This window comes from Protopterus annectens, chromosome 12.part0 (genome assembly GCF_019279795.1).
Source record: "Protopterus annectens isolate FY-2018-M chromosome 12.part0, PAN1.0, whole genome shotgun sequence".
Taxonomy (NCBI): Eukaryota; Metazoa; Chordata; order Ceratodontiformes; family Protopteridae; genus Protopterus; species Protopterus annectens.
The window spans coordinates 1278708073-1278734671 of record NC_056746.1 but is presented as its reverse complement, the minus strand read 5'-3'; the positions used below and the strand labels follow the sequence as shown (position 1 = coordinate 1278734671).

The 26599-nt window shown below is 46.1% G+C and overlaps 1 protein-coding gene across 1 annotated transcript in view; it reads right to left on the bottom strand.

Annotated features, from left to right (window-relative positions):
- The window catches only part of HM13 (histocompatibility minor 13), a 669462-nt gene that overhangs the window by 392257 nt on the left and 250606 nt on the right, over positions 1–26599 (bottom strand). The window lies entirely within an intron of this gene.

The following is a 26599-nucleotide window of genomic DNA, read 5'->3' as shown; positions in this document are numbered from 1 at the left end:
CCCTGATAGGAATGTGGAGGTAGATCTCTCTTAGATCAAGGGTGGCTAGCCAAGTGTCCTTAGAGAGCACGGGTAGCAGCTGCTGGAGGGTGAGCATTTTGAATTTTGGGATCACCAGGAAGGTGATTAGAATGGATTGATTGAGGATGGAGTGCCAGGTGCCCTCTTTTCTGGGCACAAGAAAACGTCTGGAGTAGAAGCCTTGGCCTATCTGTTCTGTAGGAACATGCACTACTGCCTTCAAAGAGAGCAGGGAATGGATTTGCTTTTGACCTCTGCCCACTGATTTGGTGGTAGATCTGGAAACCCTTTTGGGGTTGGTAGGGTGTGGAAGGAGTATTAGTATCCCTGAGACACAATGTTCAGAACCCATTGGTCCTTGGTAATGGTGGCCCAGGTGCTTGAGTGAAGATAGTTTTCCTCCTAAGGGTAAGTGAAGGTGGGCAGCGAGGAGGTTGGGAGGAGGCGAGTCATTGTGAGTTCTTACCATAAGGGGGTGGCTTAGAACTCCCTGGTTTTGAAGTGGAGGTAGTCCACTGCTTAGATCTCTGCATTCCCTGGGGCTGCGGTCGGGGGGGGGGGGGGATCTGTTTCCACGGGTCTTAGGTTGGGCCTGTTTATTCGGAGCAGGAAAGGACCAGTGCTTGGAGGGAAAATGTCCGCTAAACCTAGGGGGGGCCGGACTTTCTAGAAATCTTTAACTGTTTGCATAGATTTTACTTTTTCTTCCATCTTTAAGACCTCTTCTGCCTTAGTGCCAAATAAGTTATCTTTGTGCAAGGGTGCATCCAACAATTTAGATTTGACAGGGTCTGGCAGGGGTTGTTCCATAAGCCATGCAGGTCTTCTAATGACAGATCCAGTGACTGCTGCCCTGCAAGAAATGTCTAGGGTGTCAAAACCACAGTGCAAGGTGTGTTTAGTTACTTGACGTGCAGAATGCCATAAGTGTTGCAAATCTTTAGATTCTGCCCAAGCAGGAAAGGACATTTTTTGTTTAAGGAGTTCCATGGTATGTTGCTAATATTTAAGCATGTGGAACTGACAATTTAGTATCCTGATAGAAAAAGTAGCTGAGATGTACACATTTTTTACCTCATCTGTCCAATGCTCGGGAATCCTTGTCTGAGGGGGTGGGATTCTTAGCATAGGTTGCTTTAATCCCTTCTGGCCCTTGAGAAATGACCTCAGGGTCAGCTGTTGGATTTTTAAAAAGATATCTGTGTGAGTTGGGGACTCTGTAGTACCTGTCTGGTTTTCTGGGAGCAGGAGGTAGGGCATTAGGAGTCGAGCTGGACTCAAGGAAAACATCATCCACCACATCCAGGACTGGGGGATGGCCAAGAGTTTGTGTTGTGGAAGATCTACGAATTCCCAGAGTCTCTTTTTAGACAGAGTAGTCCTGACTCTCCCATTGGAAATGCTCCCTTAAAGTATGCAGGGTTTCCTTAAAGGAAAAATCCTCTGGGGGAGACGCTGAAGAAATGGATTCCTCTGCATCAGAATCCTCATAAGTGGAGAGGGGCTGCATGTCTTCATAGTCAGATGCATCAGATTCATCTGACTTGTTCAGACAAAACGACTGGGGACAGATCTCTTTTCCTTTTTGAAGCGGTAGCCTGGCTTTCCCTGATCAGCATGATAAGGTCTTCTGCCATTTTAAGCATTTGAGACTGAGGTAAGGCAGCAGGCGCCTGAGTGGGTAGTTGGTTTCTTGGGTGGGGTTGAACTCTGGGCCTAAGGAACTCTGTTGTTTTCAAAAGAACGGTAGTTGCGAAAGAAGACATCGGTTTCTGTCGAGACGTCGGTTTCTGTCGAGATTCAGAGGTGCGAAGGACATCCTCAGGAGCCAGTGCCTGCTCAGTGGCTCTGGACCCATCCAAGGTACAGACTACTGCAGAATCCTTAGACAAAGAGTTTTGCGGCATACCGGACACAAAAAGCGTCTCGGTAAAGGCCTGTGAATCAAATGAAGTGGGCATCAGGGGCTGCAAAAGCGCCTCACTGAGTACTGGAGGACTGATGACTAGCTTGACGGAAGTGTCGTCGGAAGGTTTGGACCTGTGCGGTCTGTCTCTGTCTTTATCTTTACCTTTTTGCAAGATCTGCTGTCGGATGGCTTATCAAAGCCATATCGGAATTTGAGGACTGTAAACAAAAATATCTGGCTACAATAAGGTCCCGACGATGGATATTTCTGAGGTTAACCAAAGCACAGAAGCGACAAACGGGGGATGTCATGGTCTGGGCCTAGGCAGGTGATGCAGTAAGAATGGAAGTCTCGGTGTGGTATTTGCTTTCCACAGGCGAGACAATTATTAACTTTTTCTGACATTGGTTAGTGCAAGAAAAAGGATCCCCAACAGGGTACTTAGCTTTAGAAGACTTCAACTTCAATTCGGAAACAAAAACTCAGGTAGCGGCCGGCAATTGTGAGAACTGCTTCTGCTTTAGGCTCCACGGCAAGAAAGACTGATGGAATGGTGTCGGCTGCCTTACTTTGTACCACTGACTATCTGACGTCAGTCCTCAAGCAACAGCAGCCGACGCAGAAATACTAAGTCTCTGGTATTCGGGCTGGCCGAGGGCTACCCTGGCAGGGCTAACCCAAACTTGATGACTGCAACAGTGAAACATGAAGAACATCAGCAGATTTATCTGGAGGTGTATCCAGCAATTTTGTTTTATTGTCATCTGGCAATGGTTGAAGCCTCAACCAAGAGTGCCTTCTAAGTAAAGAACCAGAGGCAGCTGCACTGGGGGATGCCTCAACTGCATCATAACTGCATTTAATAGAACGCCTAACTATTTGAGAAGATGCTTCTAAGAGACATAACCTGACTTTTAATGTCAGAATCTGGAAGGTGAGCAAAAGCTTGAGAGGCCTGAGAAAGTAGGGCCAATGAGCAACTGGACATGTGAGTTTGGTAATTCAAAGCTCTGATGGCTTAGGTGGATGAAGTATACACTTTCTTTCCAAGTCTTTCTAGAATCTTACTCTCTTTATCAGGAAGTAATTCTGAGGAAGGAGGCAACCTGCAAGACCTGTCTGAGGCAATGGAGACAACTGCTGGATCAGCCAAAGGACACTTATACAAGAATTTGCAGTCATCAGGCAACTTATAGAACCTATCTGGCCTTTTAGGAGTGGGTGTCTGAGTCCGGGCCTTGAAGGAAGAAGCGAATGCATCCAAGAAAAATGGCAAAATAGGAGGCACAGCAGGAGGGGAAGGAACTTCCATCTGTAGAAGATCATAATACCTTTTCTGCTTCTCCGAGATCTGTGAAGAGTCCCTTTTAAAAATCCCCTCATTTTGTTAATGGCCCCCCCCCCCCCAAAAAAAACTCTCTTCTACTGAGGAATCCCCCCATTGGACTCCTCTGGAGAGGCACATTCTAAAGAAGTAATTTGTGTAGAATATGCTAAGGAATCCTCATCATCAAATACCGGTTCCCTAACTCTGAACGAGACAGAAAGTGAAAGAAGGAACAGAAACAGCAGAGGAAGGCTTCAATGCCATCAAAACTTGATCAGCCCCCTGAGAGAATGCATTCCTATCAGACTGAGAAAAGGAAGGGGCTTGAATGTAGTCTTTTTTTGTTTTTTCTTAACATGGATTTCTGCATGATGAGATATGGAAAAACCTGACACAGGCCTAACCTCTGTGACAGACTCTGGAATTTGTTCCCTAGCTAGAGTAGGAGGTATGTCCCTAGGGCCCTCAAGCATAATGTAACATACCAAGTCGTCACTTTTTTAGTGAGGCTTAGCAATCATACCTACACTCTTGTTAAACTTGTCCTTCTGAAATGGACTTCTGCACTGCCTCTGAGGACTTGCCTAGGTCAGATTCCTTAGTGGCTTCCGATGAGGTTCCCGCTGAAGAACTGGCACCAACCTCCGAATGTACCACTGGGTCTTCACTAACCTCAAGGGATATGTCAGTGGAAAGAGGCCCAGCCAAAAGGATTCAGGCCTAGGCTTGCCAACCTTCCTCTTCAAAATCTGCTCAGCTGAAGGACCAATGGAACCTTCCATAACGTCTTTAGTCAGAAGTTTAAGTCATTGATTCTCTAAATAAAGAATCAAAGCCGAAAGTCGGCTATGTAAAGTTTTAGGAGCAAAAGCTTGACAAAACAGGAGCGAGGGTGGTGACTGGGCCTAAGCAGGGAAGACAAAGATCATGGCGGTCTTTATGTGGAATCTGCTTTCCACAGCTACACTTGCCCTTCTTGGATGACATGAACTAAATACAAAAGACAGTAGCAAAGAAACAAATCCCCAACAGAGCACTTATCTGAAAGCAGGCACCAACCAATGGAATCCGGCAGCAGACTGATGTACGGGTCAAGCGTTCCGAATGGCAGCAGAAAAGTGGAGGATTGTACGTGCAGACACACTTTTATGGCTGATGTTGTCACACATACTTGTGACGTCCAACAACCCTTGCAGTAGCTAAAAGCTGTTGTATGCTGGCTGGATGTCGGGTTGTTTGGGCAGAGAACTTCCCACATGTAAAGAATACTGCAACACTGAATAGAAGGACATCTTACTTTTGTCAAAAAACTCAGGATGCAATCACTGGAAGTTAGTGTACAAACCTCCAGAGCTGCATCAGAGTGAAGGAGATGTAACAGATTAAAACTGGTCTCCGGCTTCCATCACTGTTAAAGCCACTGAGTACCCAGAGTAAAATTCCTTTGACTTGAGACATAAAAAGCACTCCTATAACTCTCAATGATAACACATCTCTGAAGAGGTTTTGCACTTACTGGAAGCTATTTTTAAATTCCTGTGATGAACAAATGGAAATCATGAAAGTAATTCTACTTTGTGACCTGCTTTTCAAGACATCTTTCAACTTGCCATCCAAGGAGCTCTGCCCCTCATCCTTGAAAATTCTGCAATACTGCTCCATACAATCTCATAAGATGAATGGCAATCTGGGAGAGTAACGTTTGTCCAAAGGAGAGAAAGCAATGTTGTGTAATCTGGTAAAAAGTGTAAATGCTTTTCAACCCTAGAATTTTTTTCACATTTCTGGCATAATGTCTATACTTCTAAACTCCCTGGAAAGTAGACACGTGAAAAGTTTTTAGTCTGAAAAACAAACTTCTTACCCTACCAATAAAGGAATAGGAGGCAGCAAATTAAAAATCTAAAATTACATGCTAATGGTTCTAAAGATTCTCATTGGTTATGTATTCCAACTCATGAATCAAAGAAGCTGCTTTTACAGCAAATAGAGCACAATGAGAAACTAAAAGAATCCTAATTTTATCTGGAATGTTTTCCAAATTAAAACTACCATTTTAAGCATGTGCACCCTTTCTCGAAAACTAAAGATAAATTATATTTAAAGAAAAAGCAGCATCATAAACACCAATGTATAGAAGATGATTTACTGCAGAGGAGAAGCTGAAAGATTTCAGAAGTATAGAATCTGCATCATCTATGCCAGCTTCTCAAAACCTGGAAATTGCACACAACCTGTTATTCTTCCATCTATTAGGACCATGAACGTATCTGAAACTTTAATGGCCAAACATAAAACATTTCCTTATTAAAGTATTACATTTCAGATACAATCACTGAGCTTTGATACGACTAATATTTTACCATTCTTAGTTATTTCAATGTCAGTTTATCTGAATTGTGGCAATGGGTTGTGTACCACTTCTCACATCCTTTCAATCCACCATAGCATTTATAAATACCATGAACATTTTCAGAAATATCATCTTGTTTTAATGTAACATACCAAGTCGTCACTTTTTTAGTGAGGCTTAGCAATCATACCTACACTCTTGTTAAACTTAGCGCAGGAAAATTCGTAAAAATCTGAAAAATAACCCCAAACCCTACATAACTGTATCGTGTCATATGAAATGTCCATTCATTCTACAACTGCTTTACCCTATTCATGGTCAAGGAGGGAGAATGCCCATCATAGCAAGCACTGGGCATAAATAAAAAATAAATACATAAATAAAATAAAAACTCTGCCTTCTGCAAAACACACTCAGTCATAGAAACACACGCACTGTTACATGCCCAGTGTCGGGGATGTGGTATGAAACCAGGGCAAATGCTGAAAACCCGTGCTGGCAGAAGACGACAGAGGTCTGCATTGCAGAAATCACAGCAAGGAATTAAACAAAGGACCAACAGCTGCGAGGCAGCAGTGCTGACTGCTGCACACTGTACTATATAAAATAAATTAATGAATGTCAACATCTTCAAAGGGATTTGTTTCATTAACTTCACAATCAGACTAAGATTCAGCCTAATCAATCAGATGCACTGTCATTTATTAATGTTTATCTTTAGGATTGCTTTTGCTTAATGAACAAAAAGTCTATTTTCAAAAAAAAAAATCTTACATTCAAATGATTGTAAACTTTGCCACTTCCAACAGCTTTTTTTCAAAAAGCTTACTTTTTCTTAAGCTTAAAATACCCGGACATAATAAAGTATATGAAATATTTTAGACCATTTTGATGTAGTAATGCGACTCCCCATGTCCCCAACTTTTAATGATACACATCACCAGGGAGCGACTAATTATGGAAACAATGCAAAAGCAGCTAAATTCTATTACTATAAAAACACTAATACTGACCTCCAGTGGAAGAAAGTAAGATTACACACCCAAACAAATTAAAGTTCAAACCTAAGAATCTAAAGAGTTAATTCTCTTAGATCATCATACTGAATTAGAAGTAAACCCGAAACACAAAATCTGCATGTTGCCAGACAAACAAGACAATGACCAGATCCAATAACAAGGTAAATAAGGGCAAAAAAAAAAATAAACAAATGACCAATAATCTAGATGATAAATCATTTTAAATTTTACTCCGCCTGTAGGTATCATAATTCCAGAATAACAGCTAGCCCCTTTACTACAGATCAAGTCCTGTCAGGCTCCTGAAAAAAAAAAGATAGAAAACCTCATTCATGGGCACAGATAACATAAGTTGCCTGAATATCATAAAAATGGCCTATCTGAAACCCTGCTTTAAGTCTCTCCAATGTTTACATTCCTGAAGCATGGAAAACATCCATTGTAAGGCTGTTGCACATGGGTGGTCCAACAACAGACCCTGGCAATGAGAGACTCTACTACCCTCATATGTAAAGCTATGGAATATACCATCTCAGGCCTGATTAATCTGGCCATTGAAAATCTGTTAAACCTGGATTCTAACTAATTTAGCTTTCTCAATGGAAGGTACTCTTTTTCATTAAATTTCTTTGAAAAGGTCACCAAAGCAGTGAATCTGAGATGTGCAGTACTAAAGGGTCATCTAACAGAATCAATATGGTTAGACTTGCAGGTGTCACTTTGTAAAAAAAAAAAAGAAAGAAAAAGGCCAGTGGAGTACTACAGGGTTCAGAGTCAGTTTATCTCCTATATGATATCTATAAGGCCTTTAGGACAACAATCCTAGCCTATGGTTATTAATGTTTGTATAGGACTCTAAACTAGGAATTGTTATTCCATCTTCCACTGACTCACAATAGCTCCAACATGGATTAGATCATGATAAAAACTGGTGCAAGGACAATAGAAAAACTAAATATTTTCCCATACCATAAAAGTTACACACCTGTCCAAATGGGCACTGCTGTTGAGCTCTAAGCATTCTTACTCATCATTACTTACCTTCTAACCATCACATCTCTGCAGTAATCAGGAAAGCTTTCTATCAAATTCATACAGTTTTCAAAGGCTTCTTCACCAAATTGAAAGAAATCTTAAATTTCTGTTTACTTGTATCTTGTCACACTCATTACGGAATACAATACCTCTTTTGGCTTTTATTTCTCGAAACATCTCACTCATTTGAGAGACCTCAGAAGTTCCCAACTGAAAAGATTAGTGGCTTCAAAAAATTTAGTTATCAGGACTGACTGGCAGCCTTCTCTGTACGCACAGTCTCTGACTCCTCCATGAGCATCTGCCTTTCAAGTTATGAAAGATCCAACCCTCCTTGACTTTCTACCCCTTCACAGAACAGTTCCTGAAGTACCAGGCTACAAGAACTAAACCTCTATCAACAGATAAAACACAATGGTGGGCTAGATTATATCCCACTGTAACCCCATCATTTGAAAAACGTCCACTATATGTCAAGCAGAGTAGCAGCATCCTTGCCATCTCCAATGGTACACCTAGTAAATGGATGGGTAGTTTCAAATTCTCCCTGGTCTAGCCTGTACTGCCCTTAAGGCTGGAAGGAACTTCTGAATATGGGTTACTGGCTAGGTTTGTAATAAAGCTGTGGACCAGTTGCCTAGTACTCAACTTTTCTGCTTATTGTGTTATATTGGTGCATATGCAGGTCCAGAGCAGTTTGACTAAAACAATTCTAGTTACTTTAGCAAGAAATACGTGCATCACTAATCTTAAAATGTAAAAAAAAAGTTATGTAGTTACCATAACGTTCTGAGTAGTTCTACTTTGTCTTCACCCTGTGGATCTTCGGATCTACTTCGGATCAGACAGTTGCATTTTCCAGCTATGGCTCTGAGTTCCAAGCACCTCCCCCTTACCCATAGTGCCTCCTCGTCTCCCCTCAAACTGAGTTTGCTGCCTAATAGGAACAGACACCCGACCAAATAGCACTATCTACCAAAAATAACCAACAGACTCGACCTTAGCCTAGACCAGGCCAAGGATCACAACAATAACAACCTGAAGATAAGGTCAGGGGGAGGGAGGGACGGTTGAAGACAAAAAGTAGAACTACTCAGATGGAACGTTATGGTGGGTACTTAACTTCTTTATCTGAAGTAGTTTACTTCATTTGCTCTTCAACCCGTGGGACAGAGTCCCCAGCTACCTAGTTCTTGGGCGGCCCTCATGGAAGGATGTTCTGGAGCACTGCAGAGCCAAAGGATGTTGTACTGCGAGATAAAGGTGTCAGATGAAGCCCGAGTGGCAGGTGAACAAATGTCATCCAAAAATACTATAGACCAAAAGGCCACTGATGTAGCCATAAATCAGGTCGAATGAGCCTTCACTCTCCCTGGTAGAGGCAAACAACTCTGAGTAAGCTCGGCCAATGCATTGTGAAATCCAGTGAGCAGCTGTCACTTTTGAGACTGGTTTACCAAAGAAGGGCTTGGCATAAGACACAAAAAGTTCATCAGACTTGCAGAAAAGTTTGGTACTGTGAAGGTAAAACCTCAATTATCTATGTACGTCGAGCAAATGCAATTTATATTCCTCCTTGCTTTGATAGTTAGGAAAAAAGACTGGCAAGTTTACAGTCTGGTTAATGCTGGCTTCCGAAGGTACCTTGGGAAGGAAAGATGGGTTAGTGCGAAGCGACACCCTATCTTTATGGAAAATCATGTAGGGCACTTTGATCGAAAGAGCCTGGAGCTCAGACACTCTTTTGGCAGAAGTAATGGTGACAAGGAAGGCAGTTTTCCATGTCAAAAATTTCAAATCTACTGAAGCCCCAGGCTCAAAGGGGGAAAAACTAACGCCTGCAACAACAGGGTAAGATCCCATGGAGGGACATTATCCTTTACAGGTGGTCTAAGAAGAAAAGTACCTTTGAGAAAGGTCTTACACAGTTTAGAGGAAGCCAACAAAGACATACTAATCCCAAAGTGAAAATTAGATATGGCTGCCAGCTGAACCTTGATAGTAAAAGAACTGATGCCCTGTTGAGAAATGCTAGCCAGAAAATCTAGAACTGCAGACAGGGGTGCCGTAAAAGGATCCAAGGACCATATAGAAAAACGTTTCCATTTACTATTATACACTTTCCTGGTAGAGGATTTGTGAGCTGCCACCAGAATGGACTTAACGGGATGACAAACCAGGAGTCCTAATAATCATGGGAACCGGAGCATGACAAACCGGGAGTCCTAATAATCATGGGAACCGGAGCAGCCAGGCCGTGAGCTTCAGACTGTCCAGAGCTAGGTGTGGAATCCCCAAAGGGTGCTAGATAAGATCTGGAACTGGATCCAGAGTCCATGGAGGAACAACTAGATGAGATCGGAGTAAGGGAAACCAAAGTTGTCGAGGCCAGAATGGGGTGATGAGGATCACAGTGCTCCTCAGCCTTCGAGCTTTCTGCAGAAACTTCGGCATGAGGGGAAGAGGAGGATATGAGTAAAGAAGACTGGGAGACCAAGCATGAATCAGAGCATCTCTGGGGGTTTCCCCCGGTGGGGGGTTCAGAGCGAAAAACTCACTGCACTTCGCTTTGGAAGGAGATGTGAAGAGCTTGCCATAAGGGAGACCCCACTCTCAAAAGATCTGTTTCACTACTGAAGGATTCAGAGACCACTCGTAAGGCATCAGGATAGATCTGCTGAGCCTGTCTGCTAGAATGATGGACCGTCCCAGGATGTGTGTTGCCATCAGAAAATGGCCGATGGAGACCACCCATTCCCACACTCTCACAGCTTCTTGACACAGGGGATAAGATCTGGTTCCCACCTGTTTCTGATGTACCAGACCACTAACATATTGTCCGTCTGAATTGCGATTGCCCCTAGAGGGAGAGGAGCATGAAGGGTCTGCAATGCAAGAACCACCACTCATCTCTAGAACACTGACATGCAGATAGGTCTCGGTAGGGGACCAAGTGCCTTGGACTGTCCTTCCTGAACAGTGCCCCCACCCCCGTAGGGAGGCGTCCACAATCACCGTGGTCTTGGGCAAGGCAGGTTGAAACAGGTGTCCCTTGAGAAGATCTGGAGACTGAATCCACCAACAAGGGAGTCCCTGCATGCTTCTGAGATCCTCACTGGAAAGGACAAACGGAGGTTTAACAGAGACCACTGAACAGCCAAGTGTCCACTGTAGTAATCTCCTATGGAGACGTGCCATAGGAAGAAGAGTGATTGTGGCTGCCATAGAACCTAATGCCCGCAACACTGCTTTGGCTGACAGAGATAGAGTCTGAAGAATGCGTAGGATGTGCAACTTCAGATTGAGTAACCTGTCTGACGTGAGGGACACCCTTTTTTGTTTTGTGTCTAGCTGTGCCTTGATGAAGTCCAACACCTGAATCGGGAGCAGGGCAGATTTGTCCATATTGACTATGATACCAAACTTGTTGGCTAGTCGAAGAAGAGAGTCCCTGGCTTGACAAAGTAGATGCTCTGAAGGGGCAGTGAAGAGCCAATTGTCCAGGTATGGAAAGACATGAATGCCCTGAAGCCTCAGGTGAGTCGCTACTACTGCCATTACTTTGGTGAACACCCGAGGGGGCTATGGTGAGACGAAAGGGAAAGGCTCGAAATTGTTAATGACTGGCTCCCAGCTGGAAGTGAAGGAACTGCCGGGAGCACCTGTCCATCTTGATGTGCTAGTACGCATCCTGGAGATCTATTGAGCACATCCAGTCTCTGGCCTGCAGATAGGACAGGATCGACTGAATTGTGACCATCCGGAATTTTGTCTTGGTTACAGACAAGTTCAATTGGGACAAATCCAAAATTGGTCAGAGGTCCCCTGTCTTCTTTGGCACTAAAAAGAACCTGAAATAAACCCCAGATTGATCTGGGGGGGACACCAGATGAATAACTCATTTTCGTAGCAGTGATTCTATTTGCACTGCTGCCTCCTCCCGCTGCATGGGTGGGATGTCCAGGAGGGTTTTGCTGGATGGGGGAGGTTCTTTGAATGGGACGAAATATCCTCTGGATATAATTCACAACACCCACTGATCTGTTGTAATGGACTCCAAAGCTAGTGGGTGTAGCAACAAATGGCACCCAACTGCCTCCAGAGATGGACAGTCGAGCAACCTCTCAGGGCTGCTGCCCGGGTTTGTCCAAGAAAGGTTCTCAGGACTTGAAGTGCTTAGGACCCCCTCTGCCACTAGGGCGGCAGCTGTCAAATCCCCCTCTGCTTCTGGGGGATGGAGAGTCCTGCGTGTCCCAGGAAAATGACGGAGACTTGCAAAACCACATCATCTTCTGGCCTCGTTGGTTCCTGGAAAAGGACCTTTGAGGCGTAGAGAAGCAGATCCCAAAGGTAGACACAGTCTTCCCATACTTCTCACTCTGGACCAATGTCTCTTTTACTGTCTTCTTGAAAAAAGAAGAACCATCATAAGGGGCATTGGTGAAAGATGCCTTGAAGGGATCTGAAAACTGACAAAAGCGGAGCCAGGCATAATGCCTGTCCCCGCCACCCATGAGGCTCCCTCCGTGGTGTGGGAGAGGATATGCATACAACTTTAAGGGTGGCCATTCGTGCATCGAAAGTCTTCCTGTCATCTGTCAACATGGACCCTGGGATAGACTCCATATCTTCTTTGACTAGATCTCTCTGGAGTCGGATAACATGAGCCAAATAGCTCAGGGCCCTCACGGAGAAGGTCGCTAAAGCATAAGCTCACTTCCCAAAATGATCCAACATCCTTGACTCTCAGTCAGGAGGATGGACCGTGGAGCTCTCCTGAACGAGTTCCTTTTTGGTGGCTGCCACCACCCATCATCATAGCATCTACAGGGGACCCCTTGTGCCAGTGCAGCTTGTCTGCAGGGGGACTTAAGACCTTGTCAGGACACTTTGGAATTGGTTCTACAGTGTCCGGCTCCTTCCAAGCCCTAGACATTAACTCCACAAGTGGATCAGCCGGAGGGGACACCCAAGAGGTAGATGGGCCTGAACTGAATGCCTCCAGGAACATGGACTGGTCGGAGGTCGATTTTGGGGCAGACCACCCCCTCTTTGGTAAAGGCTCTCCATAATTTCTCCAAAGGAGACATCCTCGGGGGGTGAACTTGGGGAACCTTCCCCTTCATCCAGGTCTGTGTACTCCATGAGGGACTCTGGGGGAAGAGTCCAAGTGATTCTCTTGCAAGTATGTTTGCGGGGGGCCTCCTCAGGGGAGGCCTCGGAAACGGGTTGTTCCAACAGTGGAACTGCCTGGGGCACTATGGCTATGGGCTGCCCCTGAGAGGGCAAGATGGTCGGAACCACACTCAAAGCCAGGGGGGTCTGGACGGATTCTGAGGACGAGATAGTCTGAGGCCTCGACCCTGCGAGAACCCTCTCCACCATGTTGAACGCAGAGGGGGAACGGGCCTCCTGGACAGAAAAAGCAGAAGTCGCTCCCCCTTGGCCTGACAGGGGAGTCGGAGCAGTGCCTGCTGCAGCCGTGGTGCCGAGGGGTATGCTCCTCTCCAATAGACTCTGAGCAGAGAACACCCCCTTGGACCCAACCCAGAGGCTCCGGCTCCGAGAGCTTGGATCTGAACTAGTCGCATCAGACACACAAGGTAACCACCGGCATCAAGATACAGGGTACCCTCGGCACTGACCGTCCTTGGATCAGACAACTCCGAAACCAAAGGTTGGACCGGAAATGGAGTAACAGTATGGAACATGGGCAGAAAGGAGCCTGCTCCGGTGGGAAATGGCCCAGGTAAGACCCCCATCTGAATTTGAGTGCGGATGAACCTCTGCATCATCTTGTCCATCTCTGCTTCCAAGAGGCTCCAGGTGGAGCGGGAGGACGCCGTTGAAGCAGGACGGACGTGCCGGTGGTGTGAGGGGGACCTAGACAGGGACCAGCTAGCTGGAAGCTCAGGCTCAGATGAAAACCTCTGGGACCTGAGCCAGGGGGAAGCAGGCCTAGAGGCAGGCTTTGTCTTTGGTGGTGGGCCGGCCTGAGACAAGTGTGGTTGGGTGATTGCTTGCAAGGACGGTCCTTTTTAGATTTATCCTCCTCCTTGGGCCTCTTGGAGGGAGTGAGAGCCCCAGAGGCCAGGGAGGAAGAAGCAGCAGCAGCTGCTGCTGCTTTTCCCACAGGGGAAGAAGGGACCGCGTTCCCAGCAGAAGAGGGCAACAGGCCCTTAAGGATCAATTTGTCCCCCCTGTCATTAAGTGCTCTCGGGTTAAACCCAGCACAAATAGGACAGGGGGACTGGAGGTGAGCAACCCCCCAAACAAACCACGCACAGAGTGTGTCCATCAGCCGGTGAAAGCTTATAGCCACACATTGTGCATTTTTTTAACCCAGGCTTTGGGGCCTCAGCCATCCTGTCTGCCGGTTCACTACACACACACACAGGAAAGTAGGAAAGAGAGACTAGGCCTACTACTATAACTTTTTTTTTTTTTTAACTAGCTAGCTAAGAAGAAACCTGGGGAGGTTTAAGAGAGAAAAAAAAGGTAGAGAAAGGGTAAGAAAGACCAGAAAACCAACCTGTACCAAAACTGACCATGCTGCGTACTCTAAGGTGGCAAACGAGATCTGATGGGAGAAGGGAGACAGGGAGGCATTATGGGTAAGGGGAGGAGCTTGGAGCTCAGAGTCATAGCTGGAAAATGCTGCAGTGTCGGATCCGAAGACCCACAGGTTGAAGGGCAAATGAAGTAAATCCCATTTTAAACATCTGCCTGAATCTGATTAGGAGATGCAAGAGAAGAAAGTCAGAATACAGCTTAAACATTCACAGCTGAAAATTCTGATTTCAGCATGATGTGTAGCTGTACAGCCTATACTCAAAGTAAGCAGCTGCCCATTAACTGCTAAAAGATAGTTATCTATCAACCAATGCCAGACTGATCTAAAATTTCTAACCAGTAATGTGTCAAGCTGGTGTCAATTACCCATCATTTTCTAGCCCCAGAAAAATGCTCATTCCAGGGGAAAGGCCCCCAACTTTTAAGCGTCCATCCTTTAATGGTATTTCAAACATACCAATCTATACTGAGTGCCCCCCAAAATGAGAAAAAAAAATCAGATCTGGTCTGCCAAAGGCAATCTTGCAGAGTAGTCAGAACTGTATGGGTGGTGAAGGCAGAGTAAACCTTCTTGGAGACTTTGTTGGCATAGTATGGGTGAGGCCTGATGGTTGGGGCCTACTCATTGTACTTTTTTCCCCCTGCTGGGGATACTCAGAAGGCTTTATAAGAAATGCTAAGGAGTGTGACAGTTCCGAATTTCTTTTTTTAAAGCTTTCTGGACAGGGCCCATGAACCCTTTGGAAAAAAACCTTGTCCCTGGAAAGGACATTCTGGTGATCTGCCTCAACTCTGTCTTAAAGAAGAAGAATCTGAGCCACACCAATCATTGCAGACATATATCTGAATGTGCAGCCACAGCCGTAATACCAGCACAGTCAAAACTACTGCAGACTATACAAAAAGTTACTGTGGCAACCATCACGGCAGGTCTTATCCAGAACAGCTTTTCTCTCCGAACCCACAACTGCAGAGTTCTGACAACTTTTTCTGTGCCGCATCCACAAGGAGTGAAGCTCTTGCCTACTGTGTTCAACATTGCAGCAAGGTACAGGATGATGGGGTTTTTGGAATATATGCTAAATAGAAGAGAACATACATGAATCTCCAACAGGATGCTTATTAAATATGTCACTTTACCCTGCTAGGAATCACAGAGGACACTCCATCTCTTAGGAAAAAGATGAGCTGAATCCACTTGCTTTCATATGGCATAAATAGCATCCTTCATAACTGCAGAAATTACCCATGGATCCTTATCCCTCCTGCTCAAATACCAGTTTAATCATTTCTAGGGAGAAAGCAAGTGGACAACAAGTCAATCCACGGTGGAGATCATAAGCCTGATTGTCTCTCATAAGTTGAGTTTGTGATGAGAAACAGACCAGGTGGGTAAGGAGACACTCCTCTAAATCTAGCTCCAGCAAAGGATGGCTGGCATTCAGCGATTTTCCAGCTAGAGAAGGAATATTGGAAATTCAAGACAAATGCTGTTGATGGAAGACTGAAGTAGAAAGTACAGTTGTCTACACTTACCATAAATGTAGATGTTAGAGTGCATTCACTGTTGCAGTCATAACTGATGGGATTTCTTGCCACAAAAGACCTTGGACGGCCTGACTACCAGAGAATTTTCTCCTTCTCCTAAAACTGGCAGATGCCCTGACCAATGTCAAGATGTCTGAGTATAAAGGGAGTCACCTGCACAATAACACCAGTACTTTCTTGTCCCCAACAGATAGGAGCCCTTAGAAGGTCCTCAAGGCCATGGGCTTAATCGCAGAAACGATAGTATATGTACAGAGGAGGAGGAAGGAACCTGGAAGCAGAGAATAACCACCCCAAACCCATGGGACAGGAGGGGAAGGAGGGAGGAAAAGAATACTGCAACAGTGAGTACACAAAGAATACTGCAACAGTGAGTACACTGACAAAAGAATACTGCAACAGTGAGTACACTGACAAAAGAATACTGCAACAGTGAGTACACTGACAACCACATCTATGGCAAGCGTACACAACTGTATTGTGTTCTGGGTTTCACTGCTGAACTTAGAACTATTGGGTTGACTCCCAAAGCTTAAAGGAGGGTCGATGGAAAGATTAGAGAGTGGAAAGGAATCCCTGCAAGATGGCAGTGGCAAACACCACTCTAGGCTTGCAGAAGGTTAGAAGGTGATCATGTTTGGTGAAGGTATGCACAGAGGACCAATAGTGGCCACCTCTTTTAGAAAATCAGTAGATGTAGCAGTAGCCCTAGTGCAGTGTGACCTCACAGGGTCAGGAGGCTTCTTTCCATGATGGCTGTAGTAAAACAAGATGCAGTGGAAGATCCACTGGGAAATCATTTGTTTGTTTAGACACTGGTCTCCCCTCTCAGCTACAGGCAAGGCCATAAAAAGCTGGTCAGACTTTGACATTCTTTGTTCTGTCCAAGTAGTAATACAGTAAGATTCTTTCCCCCTTATTTTGAGGGTTCGGGAATGTGGCAGCAAGTGGATGGCCTAGTTTTGAGAGACATCTATAATCAGTTTAAAAGCATAAAGGAAGGGTTGGTCCTAAGAGAGACCCTGTCTGGGTGGAAAGTAATGAAAGGTTCCACACACAAAGGCCTGAAGCTCTGAAACTCTTTTAGCTGAAGTAACGGCTAGTCGTAAAGGTGTCTTCCAGGTCAAGAATTTAACATCTGGGGAGGCAAGCTTGGCTCAAAAGGTGAGAGGGTAAGCTTCTCCACAATGAAACAGATCCCAAAGGGGAACTGGAGGCTTCTTCACAGGTCTAATGTGGGTAACTCCTCTCAGAAATTGTTTCAGGACAGGATGTAAGAAGACAGGGTGTTGAGTAGGCAGATAAAGTTGAAATTGCTGGTGTGTTTTTTTTTTTTTTTTTTTTTTTTATATATAGAGGAACAGGAAAATACTTTTGCAAAAGGTATTGATAAATATGAAAGGATCAGAGCTTGTACAGGGCTCTGTCCCTTTTGTCTGCACAATACATTAAATATTTTCCAATTGACATAGTAAGATTTTCTTGTGCGAGGTCTCATCCTGCCGGGGGGGGGGGGGGGGGGTTCAAGGTGTCATCTATGTTGTCAATTTAAGACTGTTCAGGTTGGGGTGTATGATGGAGCCTTTTTTCTGTGTTAATAGAGCCACCTGCTGGGACAGCAACCATGGTTCTTTATTGCTTAGACTGATCAATAGAGGATACCACTGCTACCTGGGCCAATTTGGCCCTTCTCTTATCATCAGCAATACCCTGGGAAGCAAGGGTACTGGAGGGGGACATAGAAACAGGCCTGTCCAATGCAAGAAGGCACTGGTCTTACAGGCTGACCTTGTTTTGGTCCTTCAGCAAAACTTTTTTTTCAAGTGAGTGTTTTCTTTGGTGGCAAAAAGGTCCATCTGTGGCACCCCCTTTCTTTGGCTATACTGAAAAAAACTTCCCTATGCAGTTGCCACTCATGAGGGTCAGACAGGCTTCTTCTTAGGTGATCTGCCAGTTGATCGGTTTCTTCTGGCAGGTACTATGTCACAAAGTGCAGGCCTAGGGAGTCCACAGTTTCCTAAGGCTCCTTGGCTAGATGACAGAGGGCAATGAGTGTTTATGCTCGTTTGTGTACCACATAACTGTGATACTGTTTTTACCAGCAGTACTACTGATTTCCATTGGCCTTTAAAGGCAATCAGGCTGTTAGGGACTGCCATCAGTTCTTTTAGGTGGATGTGTTTGTTCTTGAATTGGGAGTCCCATCTGGCCCGAGTTTGGATGTTGTAGTGAGCTCCCCAGGCTATTTCCAAGGCATCGGTGGTCAGAGTTTGGTCCTGATGAATGAACCTGAAGGGAAAGCCAGGGTTGAGAGAGCATGTTTAGGACCACCAGGCAAAAGCTTTTCTGAGACACGGGAGAAGTTTCACCCTGAAGTTGACAGACTGAGAATGTTGCCACTTTACATTTCTGAGTTACTATTGTAGCCTCCTCATATATGTAGCTTGGTCAGGGGGATCATGAGAATGCAAGAGGCCATGTAACTCAAGGCTCTGAGGAACTCTCTGGATGTGACGTAGTTCCTGACGAGGAGCTTTTGAAAGAAGAGAGATAGAATGCTAATCTTGCCTGGAGAAAGGCTTTCTGAAGTGATGAATCAAGCAAAGCGCCCGGAAACACAATCTTGTTTGTGGGGATAGTATGACACTTTTGGGTAATGATGGTGAACTCCAGTGAGGTCAGGATCTTTTGGGTGTAAAGCACATGTACTTTGAGTTTTTCTAGATCTTTTGCCTGAAAGAGGCAGTCGTCTAAGTAGGGGTAAATCTGAATGCCCTTTGACCCGCAGAAGGCTACCACTAGGGCTAAGCATTTTGTAAAGACCCTGGGCATATCAGACAAGCCAAAGGACAGAGCAGAGTATTGATAATGCCTCATACGTGCTCTGAAGAGCAAGAACCTCCTGTGGGATTCTTCTATGGGAGGGTGGGAGGTATGCATCTTTTAGATCTAAGGTTAGCATGAAAGTGTTTGGATGAGGTCATGGATAACGGTTTCTGAGGTGTAAGCATTTTGAATTCTGGTACCTGCAAGAATTGGTCGAGTCATGACGAGTCCAGAATTAGCCTCCAGGTACCCTCTTTTCTGGGGACTAGGAAAAGCCTTGAGTAAAAACCTTTTCCCTGTAATAAATTTGGTACTGGTTCTGCAGAACCCTGGGTGCACAAAAGCTGCATTTGCTTTAAAGCCTCTGTCACCTGGCTTGGTGGAATATCTGGGAAGCCTGACAGACTTATAGGCTGTTTGAACTGGAGTTTGTAACCTCTTTGAATGATTTTCAGTACCCATTGATCCCTGGAAATGAGGGTCCAATTCTTTAGGAAGAGGGGACTGTCATCCTCCTAGTCTGAGAGGGGTGAGGGACGGATGGGACGTGAGGGGAGGGGGAAATAAAAAGTCTCATGATTGCTCCTACAGGGTCCCTTGGTAGTAGACTCCCCAGGTCTGTTGGGATCTGCTAGCCACCGTCTCGGATGTTGGTGCTGCCTTTGATTCCTTTTCTTCAACGTCTCCTGTGTATAGACAGACTAGGAGGCCGGAAAGGACCAGTGTTTGGTAGGGTAACTGTGGCTGAAGCATGGAGGTTCCACCTGAAGAAAATCCTTGACTGTTTGTATGGACTTGGCCTTATCCTCCAGCTTTGGGGCCAGAAGGAAAATATTTGTCTAAAGAAGCAGCCAAGAGACTGGATTTGACATGTTCAGGGAGGGACTGTTCCCTCAGCCAAGTATGTCTTCAGATGACAGATCTCTGGCTGCTGCCTGAAGGAAGCTTCCAGATCATCATAGCCACAATGTAAGGAGTGCTTAGTTGCTTGACAGGAAAATTGCATAAATCTAGCAAATCCTTGGAAAGGGCTTTATTTTCAGTCCCCACCAGTTTCTGTATCATTTGGTCTAAAATGGCTTCCTGATACGTCACCATATGAAACTGGCAGTTCAAACCCTAATTATGAGGGTAGCAGAGGTGTAGACTTTCTTTCCAAACCTCTCCAAGGCTCTGATTTCTTTGTCAACTGCCACAGGATTTTTGTAGGTAGTAACTTTAGCTCCCTTAGGGCCCCGAGTCACCACTTCAGAGTCTGCTACAATGTTCTTGAAAGTGTGCCGGTGGGAATCCAGAACCCTGTAAAATCTACATGGTTTCTGACGGGCAGGGGGGAGGGAATATAAATGCAATGAAGAATCTGGCAGGACATCCATCTGCTATGTCTATGACTGGACATACAGCAAGAGGTTTATGCTCAAGGAGATTTAGAAATTCCCCAACCCTCTTCATGGACTGTGGATATTACTGTGCTTCCATTTAAAGTGTTCTCTCCGGATATGTAAAGTCTCCCCAAACAGAGATATGCCTGGGGGAGGGGGATGATGCAAGGTTCTCCACAGAATCTGAATCCACACAGGAAGCAATAAATAAACATTCCACATAACTGGATTCATCCTCCTCCGAGTCAAAAGGCTCAGAAGACTCCTGAGGGAAATATCCCACTTTTTTTTTTTTTTACCAGGAGAAGATTCACAGTCAGAACCAGGGATCTGACCATGAAGATCAAATCTTCAGCCAACCTAACTAGGTCCTGTTGATAGGTCTCAATTAGGGAGTGGAAGCCGGAAGCCCTTGGCTGAGGTAAGCTAATTACAGCGTTTTTATGTGAGGCCTTAGGCATAGGCCTGAGAGATATCCACACTAGAGACAGGAAGCAGATGAACCGCTGAATCCAGAGGACAGTGAACTCAGGCAGTCGCCCGACCATTAGACACTCCAGATACCCCTTCATCAGTTTTAGAGAGGTTGTCAGGAGTTGGAATCTGAGAAGTAGCTCTGGACCCAACTAACTAGCAGAGTCCTTCAGTAGCGTACCTGACTCCTAACAAGTCTCGATAGAGGCTTGTGCCACAAAGTCAATCAATGGGGAATGCAAAAGCATCTCACCTTTCTTGTCGATTAAAAGCCTAGGTAGACTGGCAGATTGTGAATGAGCATCACCTGGAAATAGAAGTTATGTACCTACAATAACGTTCCATGTTAGTTGTCTTCATCTCGCCTTCTTTCTTGCTGGTTGGGATCGAAGCCGATCCTCTCGGCTCCGACTCGGCCATCTTCTATAGCTCGAGAGCTGTTTACTGGCTCGAGGCTACCCCTTAACCCATGACGCCTAGCGATAGCTACCCAGATCTCGTTTGAAATAGCTAACCCCAGACACAGCCAGAAAATCAACGTGTCCAAACAAAGAGGTTGTGAATACCTGTCGCACTCTCTAAGTCAGTAGAGGAAACAAACCAGAGAACACTCAGCCAGTGAAACCATAACTCCTCTCGGTCTAATAGGACAGGGAGACGGAGGGTGGGATGCAAGAAAGAAGGCGAGATGAAGACAACTAATGTGGAACATTATGGTAGGTACATAACTTTTATATGTTAAGTTGTCTATCTCGCCTTCGTTCTTGCTGGTTGGGACAGCGTCCCTAGCACCTACAATCCTGGGCGGCTCATTGGAACAGACTCTTCAGAACAGTGAAACCAAAGTCAGCTCTGCTCCTGGAGACCATATCTAGCTTGTAATGAGAAATAAAGGCATGATGATTTGCCCATGTAGCAGCTGCACAGATAGAATCCATGGGCAACCTAGATTGGAAGGCTACGGAGGTGGCCAAGGCCCTAGTAGAATGACCTTTCGGTTTGGTAGGCAACTCCTTGTTTCTCAATTGATAAATGAAAGTAATAATGTGAGACAACCACCTGGATAAGGTCACTTTGGAAACTGGAAGACCTTGTTTGCCCAGAGCATAGGAAAGGAATAGTTGGTCCGACTTCCTTATTTCCTTAGTCCTGTGCAACTAAAAACACAATTGTCTATGAACATCCAATTGGTGTAATTTGTACTCTGCCTTGTTGGTGTGGTTAGGGAAAAACAAAGGAAGATCTCCAGATTGGTTTAAATTATTTTCTGAGCAGACTTTCAGAAGAAATGAAGGATTAGTCCTCAGAGCGACCCTGTCCTTATGAAAAACCAAGTATGGAGGACGAACACACAGTGCCTGAAGTTCAGAGATGCACCTGGCTGAAGTAATAGCTACCAGAAAGAGTGTTTTCCAAGAAAGAAACTTCATGGAGCAGGATGCTGCTGGTTCAAAGGTGGGCAGAATTAAGGAGGTTAGTACCAAATTAAGGTCCCAAGGAGGAGGGGGAACTCTCACTGGAGGTCTAAGGGGAGTAGTCCCTCTTAAAAAGGCTTTACAGAGCTTATGAGACAATGTTTGAGTTAGTCAACTCAACATGAAAGTTAGAAATGGCCGCCAATTGAACCCAGATTGTAGCAGAAGTGGACCCAGAATGAAAAAGTTGTGCTAGGAATTCCAAAATTTTGTGGACTGGGGCTGAAAAGGGATCTACGTTCCTAGCCTCTGCCCAACAAGAAAAACGTTTCCATTTGCTAGCATAAGTTTTTCTAGTTGTGGACTTGTGAGAGGAGACAATAATCTCACGTACGGCCGGGGAAATACTGGGAATCCTGGCTAAGGTTGGAAGTGGAGCAACCAAGCTGAGAGCTGGAGTGTTTGGAGGGATTGATGCAGCCCGCCTGATTGATGAATCAGTAGGTCTGGAATCGGATCCAGAGTCCAGGGCTGATCGAGAAGGTAATGGTGCAGGAACGGAAACCATATCTGTCGAGGCCAGTAAGGGGCAATGAGGATTATTTTGCAGCCCAACGATATTGCTTCCTGTATGAGTTTTGGAATCATGGGAAACGGGGGAAAGGCATAAAGAAGTCCCTGAAGCCAATCGTGGACTAGAGCGTCTCTGGGTGAGTGACCTGGAAGTGGAAGAAGGGAGAAGTAGTTGCTGCATTTGCTGTTGAAGGGGGTGGCAAAAAGATCGCAGCAAGGCTGTCCCCATTTGTGAAAGATAAGATCCGCAACTACCTGATTCAGAGACCACTCATGAGGCATGAGAACAGCTCTGCTGAGCCTGTCCGCTATGACGTTGGACCTCCCAGGGATGTGCGTCGCAATCAGAAATCGTTGGGAGGAAATCGCCCACTGCCAGAGTCCGAGTGCTTCTCGATATAGGGGGTAGGACCTGGTTCCACCCTGCTTGTTGATGTACCACACCACTGACATGTTGTCAGTTTGAATTGCAATGGTCCCAAAAGGGAGAGAGTCCTGAAGAGCTTGCAACGCTAGCAGCACGGCTCTCATTTCTAGGACATTTATATGCAGATGGTACTTGTGAGGCTGCTAAGTGCCTTGGACTGTCCTGTCCTGATAATGTCCCCCCCCCCACCCTATCAGGGAGGCATCTGTGGTCACTGTGGCAACTGGAGGGGGCTATATGAAGAGTCTTCCCTGATAATGCCCCCCCCCCACCCTATCAGGGAGGCATCTGTGGTCACTGTGGCAACCGGAGGGGGCTGAATGAAGAGTCTTCCCCGAGTCACTAGTGGGGAGACCATCCACCAAGAAAGGTGCCTTTTGCATGCTTCCACAATCATGATCATGCGAGACATGGGCAGCTGTTGGAAAGACCACTGTGTGAATAAAAGCCACTGAAGGATCCTCATGTGAAAACAGGCCAGAGGGATTAGAAGAATTGCCGCTGCCATGGAACCCAGAGTTTTAAGGACGAACCTGACTTGGATTCTTTTGCTCTGCATTAGAATTTGTACTTGCTGGCGAATTGTAGATGCCCTTTCTGGCGGTAGCCTTGTGGACATGTTCCTTGTGTCTAAGTCTGCTCCTATATAGGTGATATATTGACAGGGCAACAAGGCAGATTTTTCTAAGTTTATTGTAATTCCTAGCTGAGAGCAGATTGCGATTGTGTAGTCATGGCTTGCATAAGTTGATGCCTGGTAGTAGCAGTGAGGAGCCAGTCGTCTAGATATGGAAACACCTGGATTCCTAGACGTCTCAGGTGAGCCGTGACCACTGCCATATGTTTGAACACCCTGGGGTCTGTGGTGAGACCCAAGGGCACAGCCCTGAACTGGTAATGACTGGCTCCCAGCCGGAAGCGAAGAAATCTCCTGGAGCACCTGTCCATTCTGATATGGTAGTACGCATCCTGAAGATCTATGGAGCACATCCAATTGTCCTGACCCAGAAAGGGTAGAATGGACTGTAGCGTGACCATCTGAAACTTTGTTCTTTGAACAGACCTGTTTGTCTGCTGAGATCCAGAATCGGTCTCCAGTCCCCTGTCTTTTTTGGTACCAAAAAGAACTGGATCCGTGCTGGTCTGCCGGGACTTCCTGGATGACTTTTTCCTAGCAGTTTTGAAACTTCTATGACTGCTTGGTCCCTCGGATTGGTTGGAACATCTGGAAGGGATTTCCTTGACGGTAAGGGAGGATGAGAGAAGGGAATTTTGTAACCTCTGGATATAATGGACCGTACCCATTTGTCTTGCGTTAAATTTTGCCAGGCTTTTGGGTTCAGTGAACGTCTTCCCCCGACTGCCTCCAGAGGCGGGCAGTCGGGCAACCCTTCAGGGATGCTGAAAGGGCTTATCAGAGAAAGATTCGCTGTTGCCCTGGTTCTGCAGACACCCTCTGCCATGAGAGCGGCGTCTGTTGTTGTTTCCCCCTCTGCCCTTGGAGGAAAAAAAATCGCTGTGTGTGTCAGGCGAGGCCCCCTGGGATTTTTGGAACCACATTTTACCACTCTTCTGACACTTGGAGTATGGTCTGGAAGGAGTGGAAAAACGGACTCCCACGGCAGAGAGAGTCTTGCCTTCTTGCTCACACCTAGTCAAAGTGTCTTTCACCTGTGGACCAAAAAGAAAGGAACCATCAAAGGGGGTGTTGATGAATGATGCTCTAAACGGTTCCGCAAAATTACACAGCCGCATCCATGCATGCCTCCTAAGGGCCACGCCCGTACCTGCGGCTCTACTTGCACCATCGGCTGCATACGAAATGAGCCTCGTGGAGGAGTTGACTACAGAATTAAGCATCGCCAGCTGGGAAGCCACTTTAGCTTGAGCCCCCTCAGCTGATGGATCTTGGAGGGTATCTACGAGCTCTTTAAGGAGATCCCTCTGAAGCCGGGTAAAATGGCATAAGTAGTTCAGTGACCTTATAGAAAGGTTGCTGAAGCAAACATTCGCTTCCCGTATCTGTCCATGGTCCTAGACTCCTTGTTTGGAGGATGGACAGATGAAGAGGTTTCCGCTAACTTTTTTTTTGGTGGCTGCTGCTACCACCATGGCATCAACAGGAACACCTTTGGTAAGGAACTCCCTATCATGGGGTGCTGTGATGAACTTGCCAGGTCTCCTTGGAGTTGGTTCCACTGTATCCGGAGCTGACCAAGCCTTTTGAGCCACCACTGACATAAGTGGATCGAAAGGCGGAGAAACCCAGGTGGTGGAAGGTTGGGAACCGAACGCATCCAGGAATACAGACTCATCCTCAGTAGGGGCTAGGGGATTCCAGTTCCCCTTCTACTTAAGCATTTCTAGGATGTCCGAAAAAGAAACCTCTTCAGAGGGGGATCTCGGGGACCCTTCTGAATCATCCAAGTCTGTATCAGAAGTGACAGACACAGGGGAGTCAATGTGCTTCCTCTTGCACTTCTTACGAGGGGGCTCCTCTGACTGATCAGGGGAGGCCTTGGAAGAAGAGGAAACACCCAATGGGGTGCCCTGGAGCGCCGATTCCCCATGCTTTGGGTCTGGAGGAGGAACAGAGGTTGGCACAGGCACTACAGGGGAAGGAGCCGGTGGGGCCGATAGTGGAGCTGACTCAGTGGCCAGCACACTTCATGATATCGAAAGCGTCCCTGCCACGATGCAGAGAAGGCTCTGGTTCCGAGGAAATCGGAATCCTTCTCCGCACCGAGGGAGACGGCTCCGAGGCAGATGTAGTAGCAGAGCTCACCTGCGCCGTAGCTCCGAGAGGGAGAACGGGGTCGGATAAGGGTCCGATGCCATTCGCCCCCCTCGGAGCTGACGAGGGAGCCCCGGCACCCAGATCCCTCGACGGACGGCACCATCGAGGGAATCTGAGCAGACGACAGAACCGAAAGAGGTAGAGTTATTGGAGCCGACGGTTCCACTACTCGAACCCCAACGAACTCTGGCTGTGAGCTCAATGGAGTCGGAGGAGGAACATCGATAGAAGTGGATGGAGCAGACACCTGTTGAGGAGGGCTGGACAACATCTTGGCAAGTGCCTGCGACTTTAGCAACCTACTGACCACTCTCTCCACATCATGATCAGACAGCCTAGAGGATCGAGAGGAGTGAAGATCTGTGACTGCGCTCGCTCTGAAGCAGGGGAGACCGAGGAGCCGAATGTATCTATTCCAAAACAGGAGACATCAGCCTCTTGTGGCTCCGCGAAGGCTCCGAAGTTTCTGATGGAGCTGACTGGGAGATCGTCTTATCGGTTCCAGCCGGAACCGAAGTAGCAGGTAGAGTCTGAACCAAAGACGGCTCCGAACCTGGAGCCGACGGATTGGTAGATTTAGGAGATTTCACAGGCTGAGTCTTGGCCGGTAAATCCTGGGGCTTTAAAAGACCCCTAAGAATAAGCTTATTCTTAAGCTCCTGCAGAACTCTTGGACTAAATGCATTGCAGATAGAACAAGAGTCCTGCAGGTGCACAACGCCTAAAACAATAGACGCAAGAAGTGTGCCCATCTGTCAGACATTTTCTGACAGCATGAGTCATACTTCTTGAACCCAGACACTATGGATTCTTTAGACATTCTGTAACAAGAAAAACAACAGCTATCAAATCAAAATACAGTCTACAGAAAAACATAGTATACTACAGACTAAAGCTAAAGTTTTTTTTTTTTTTTTAAA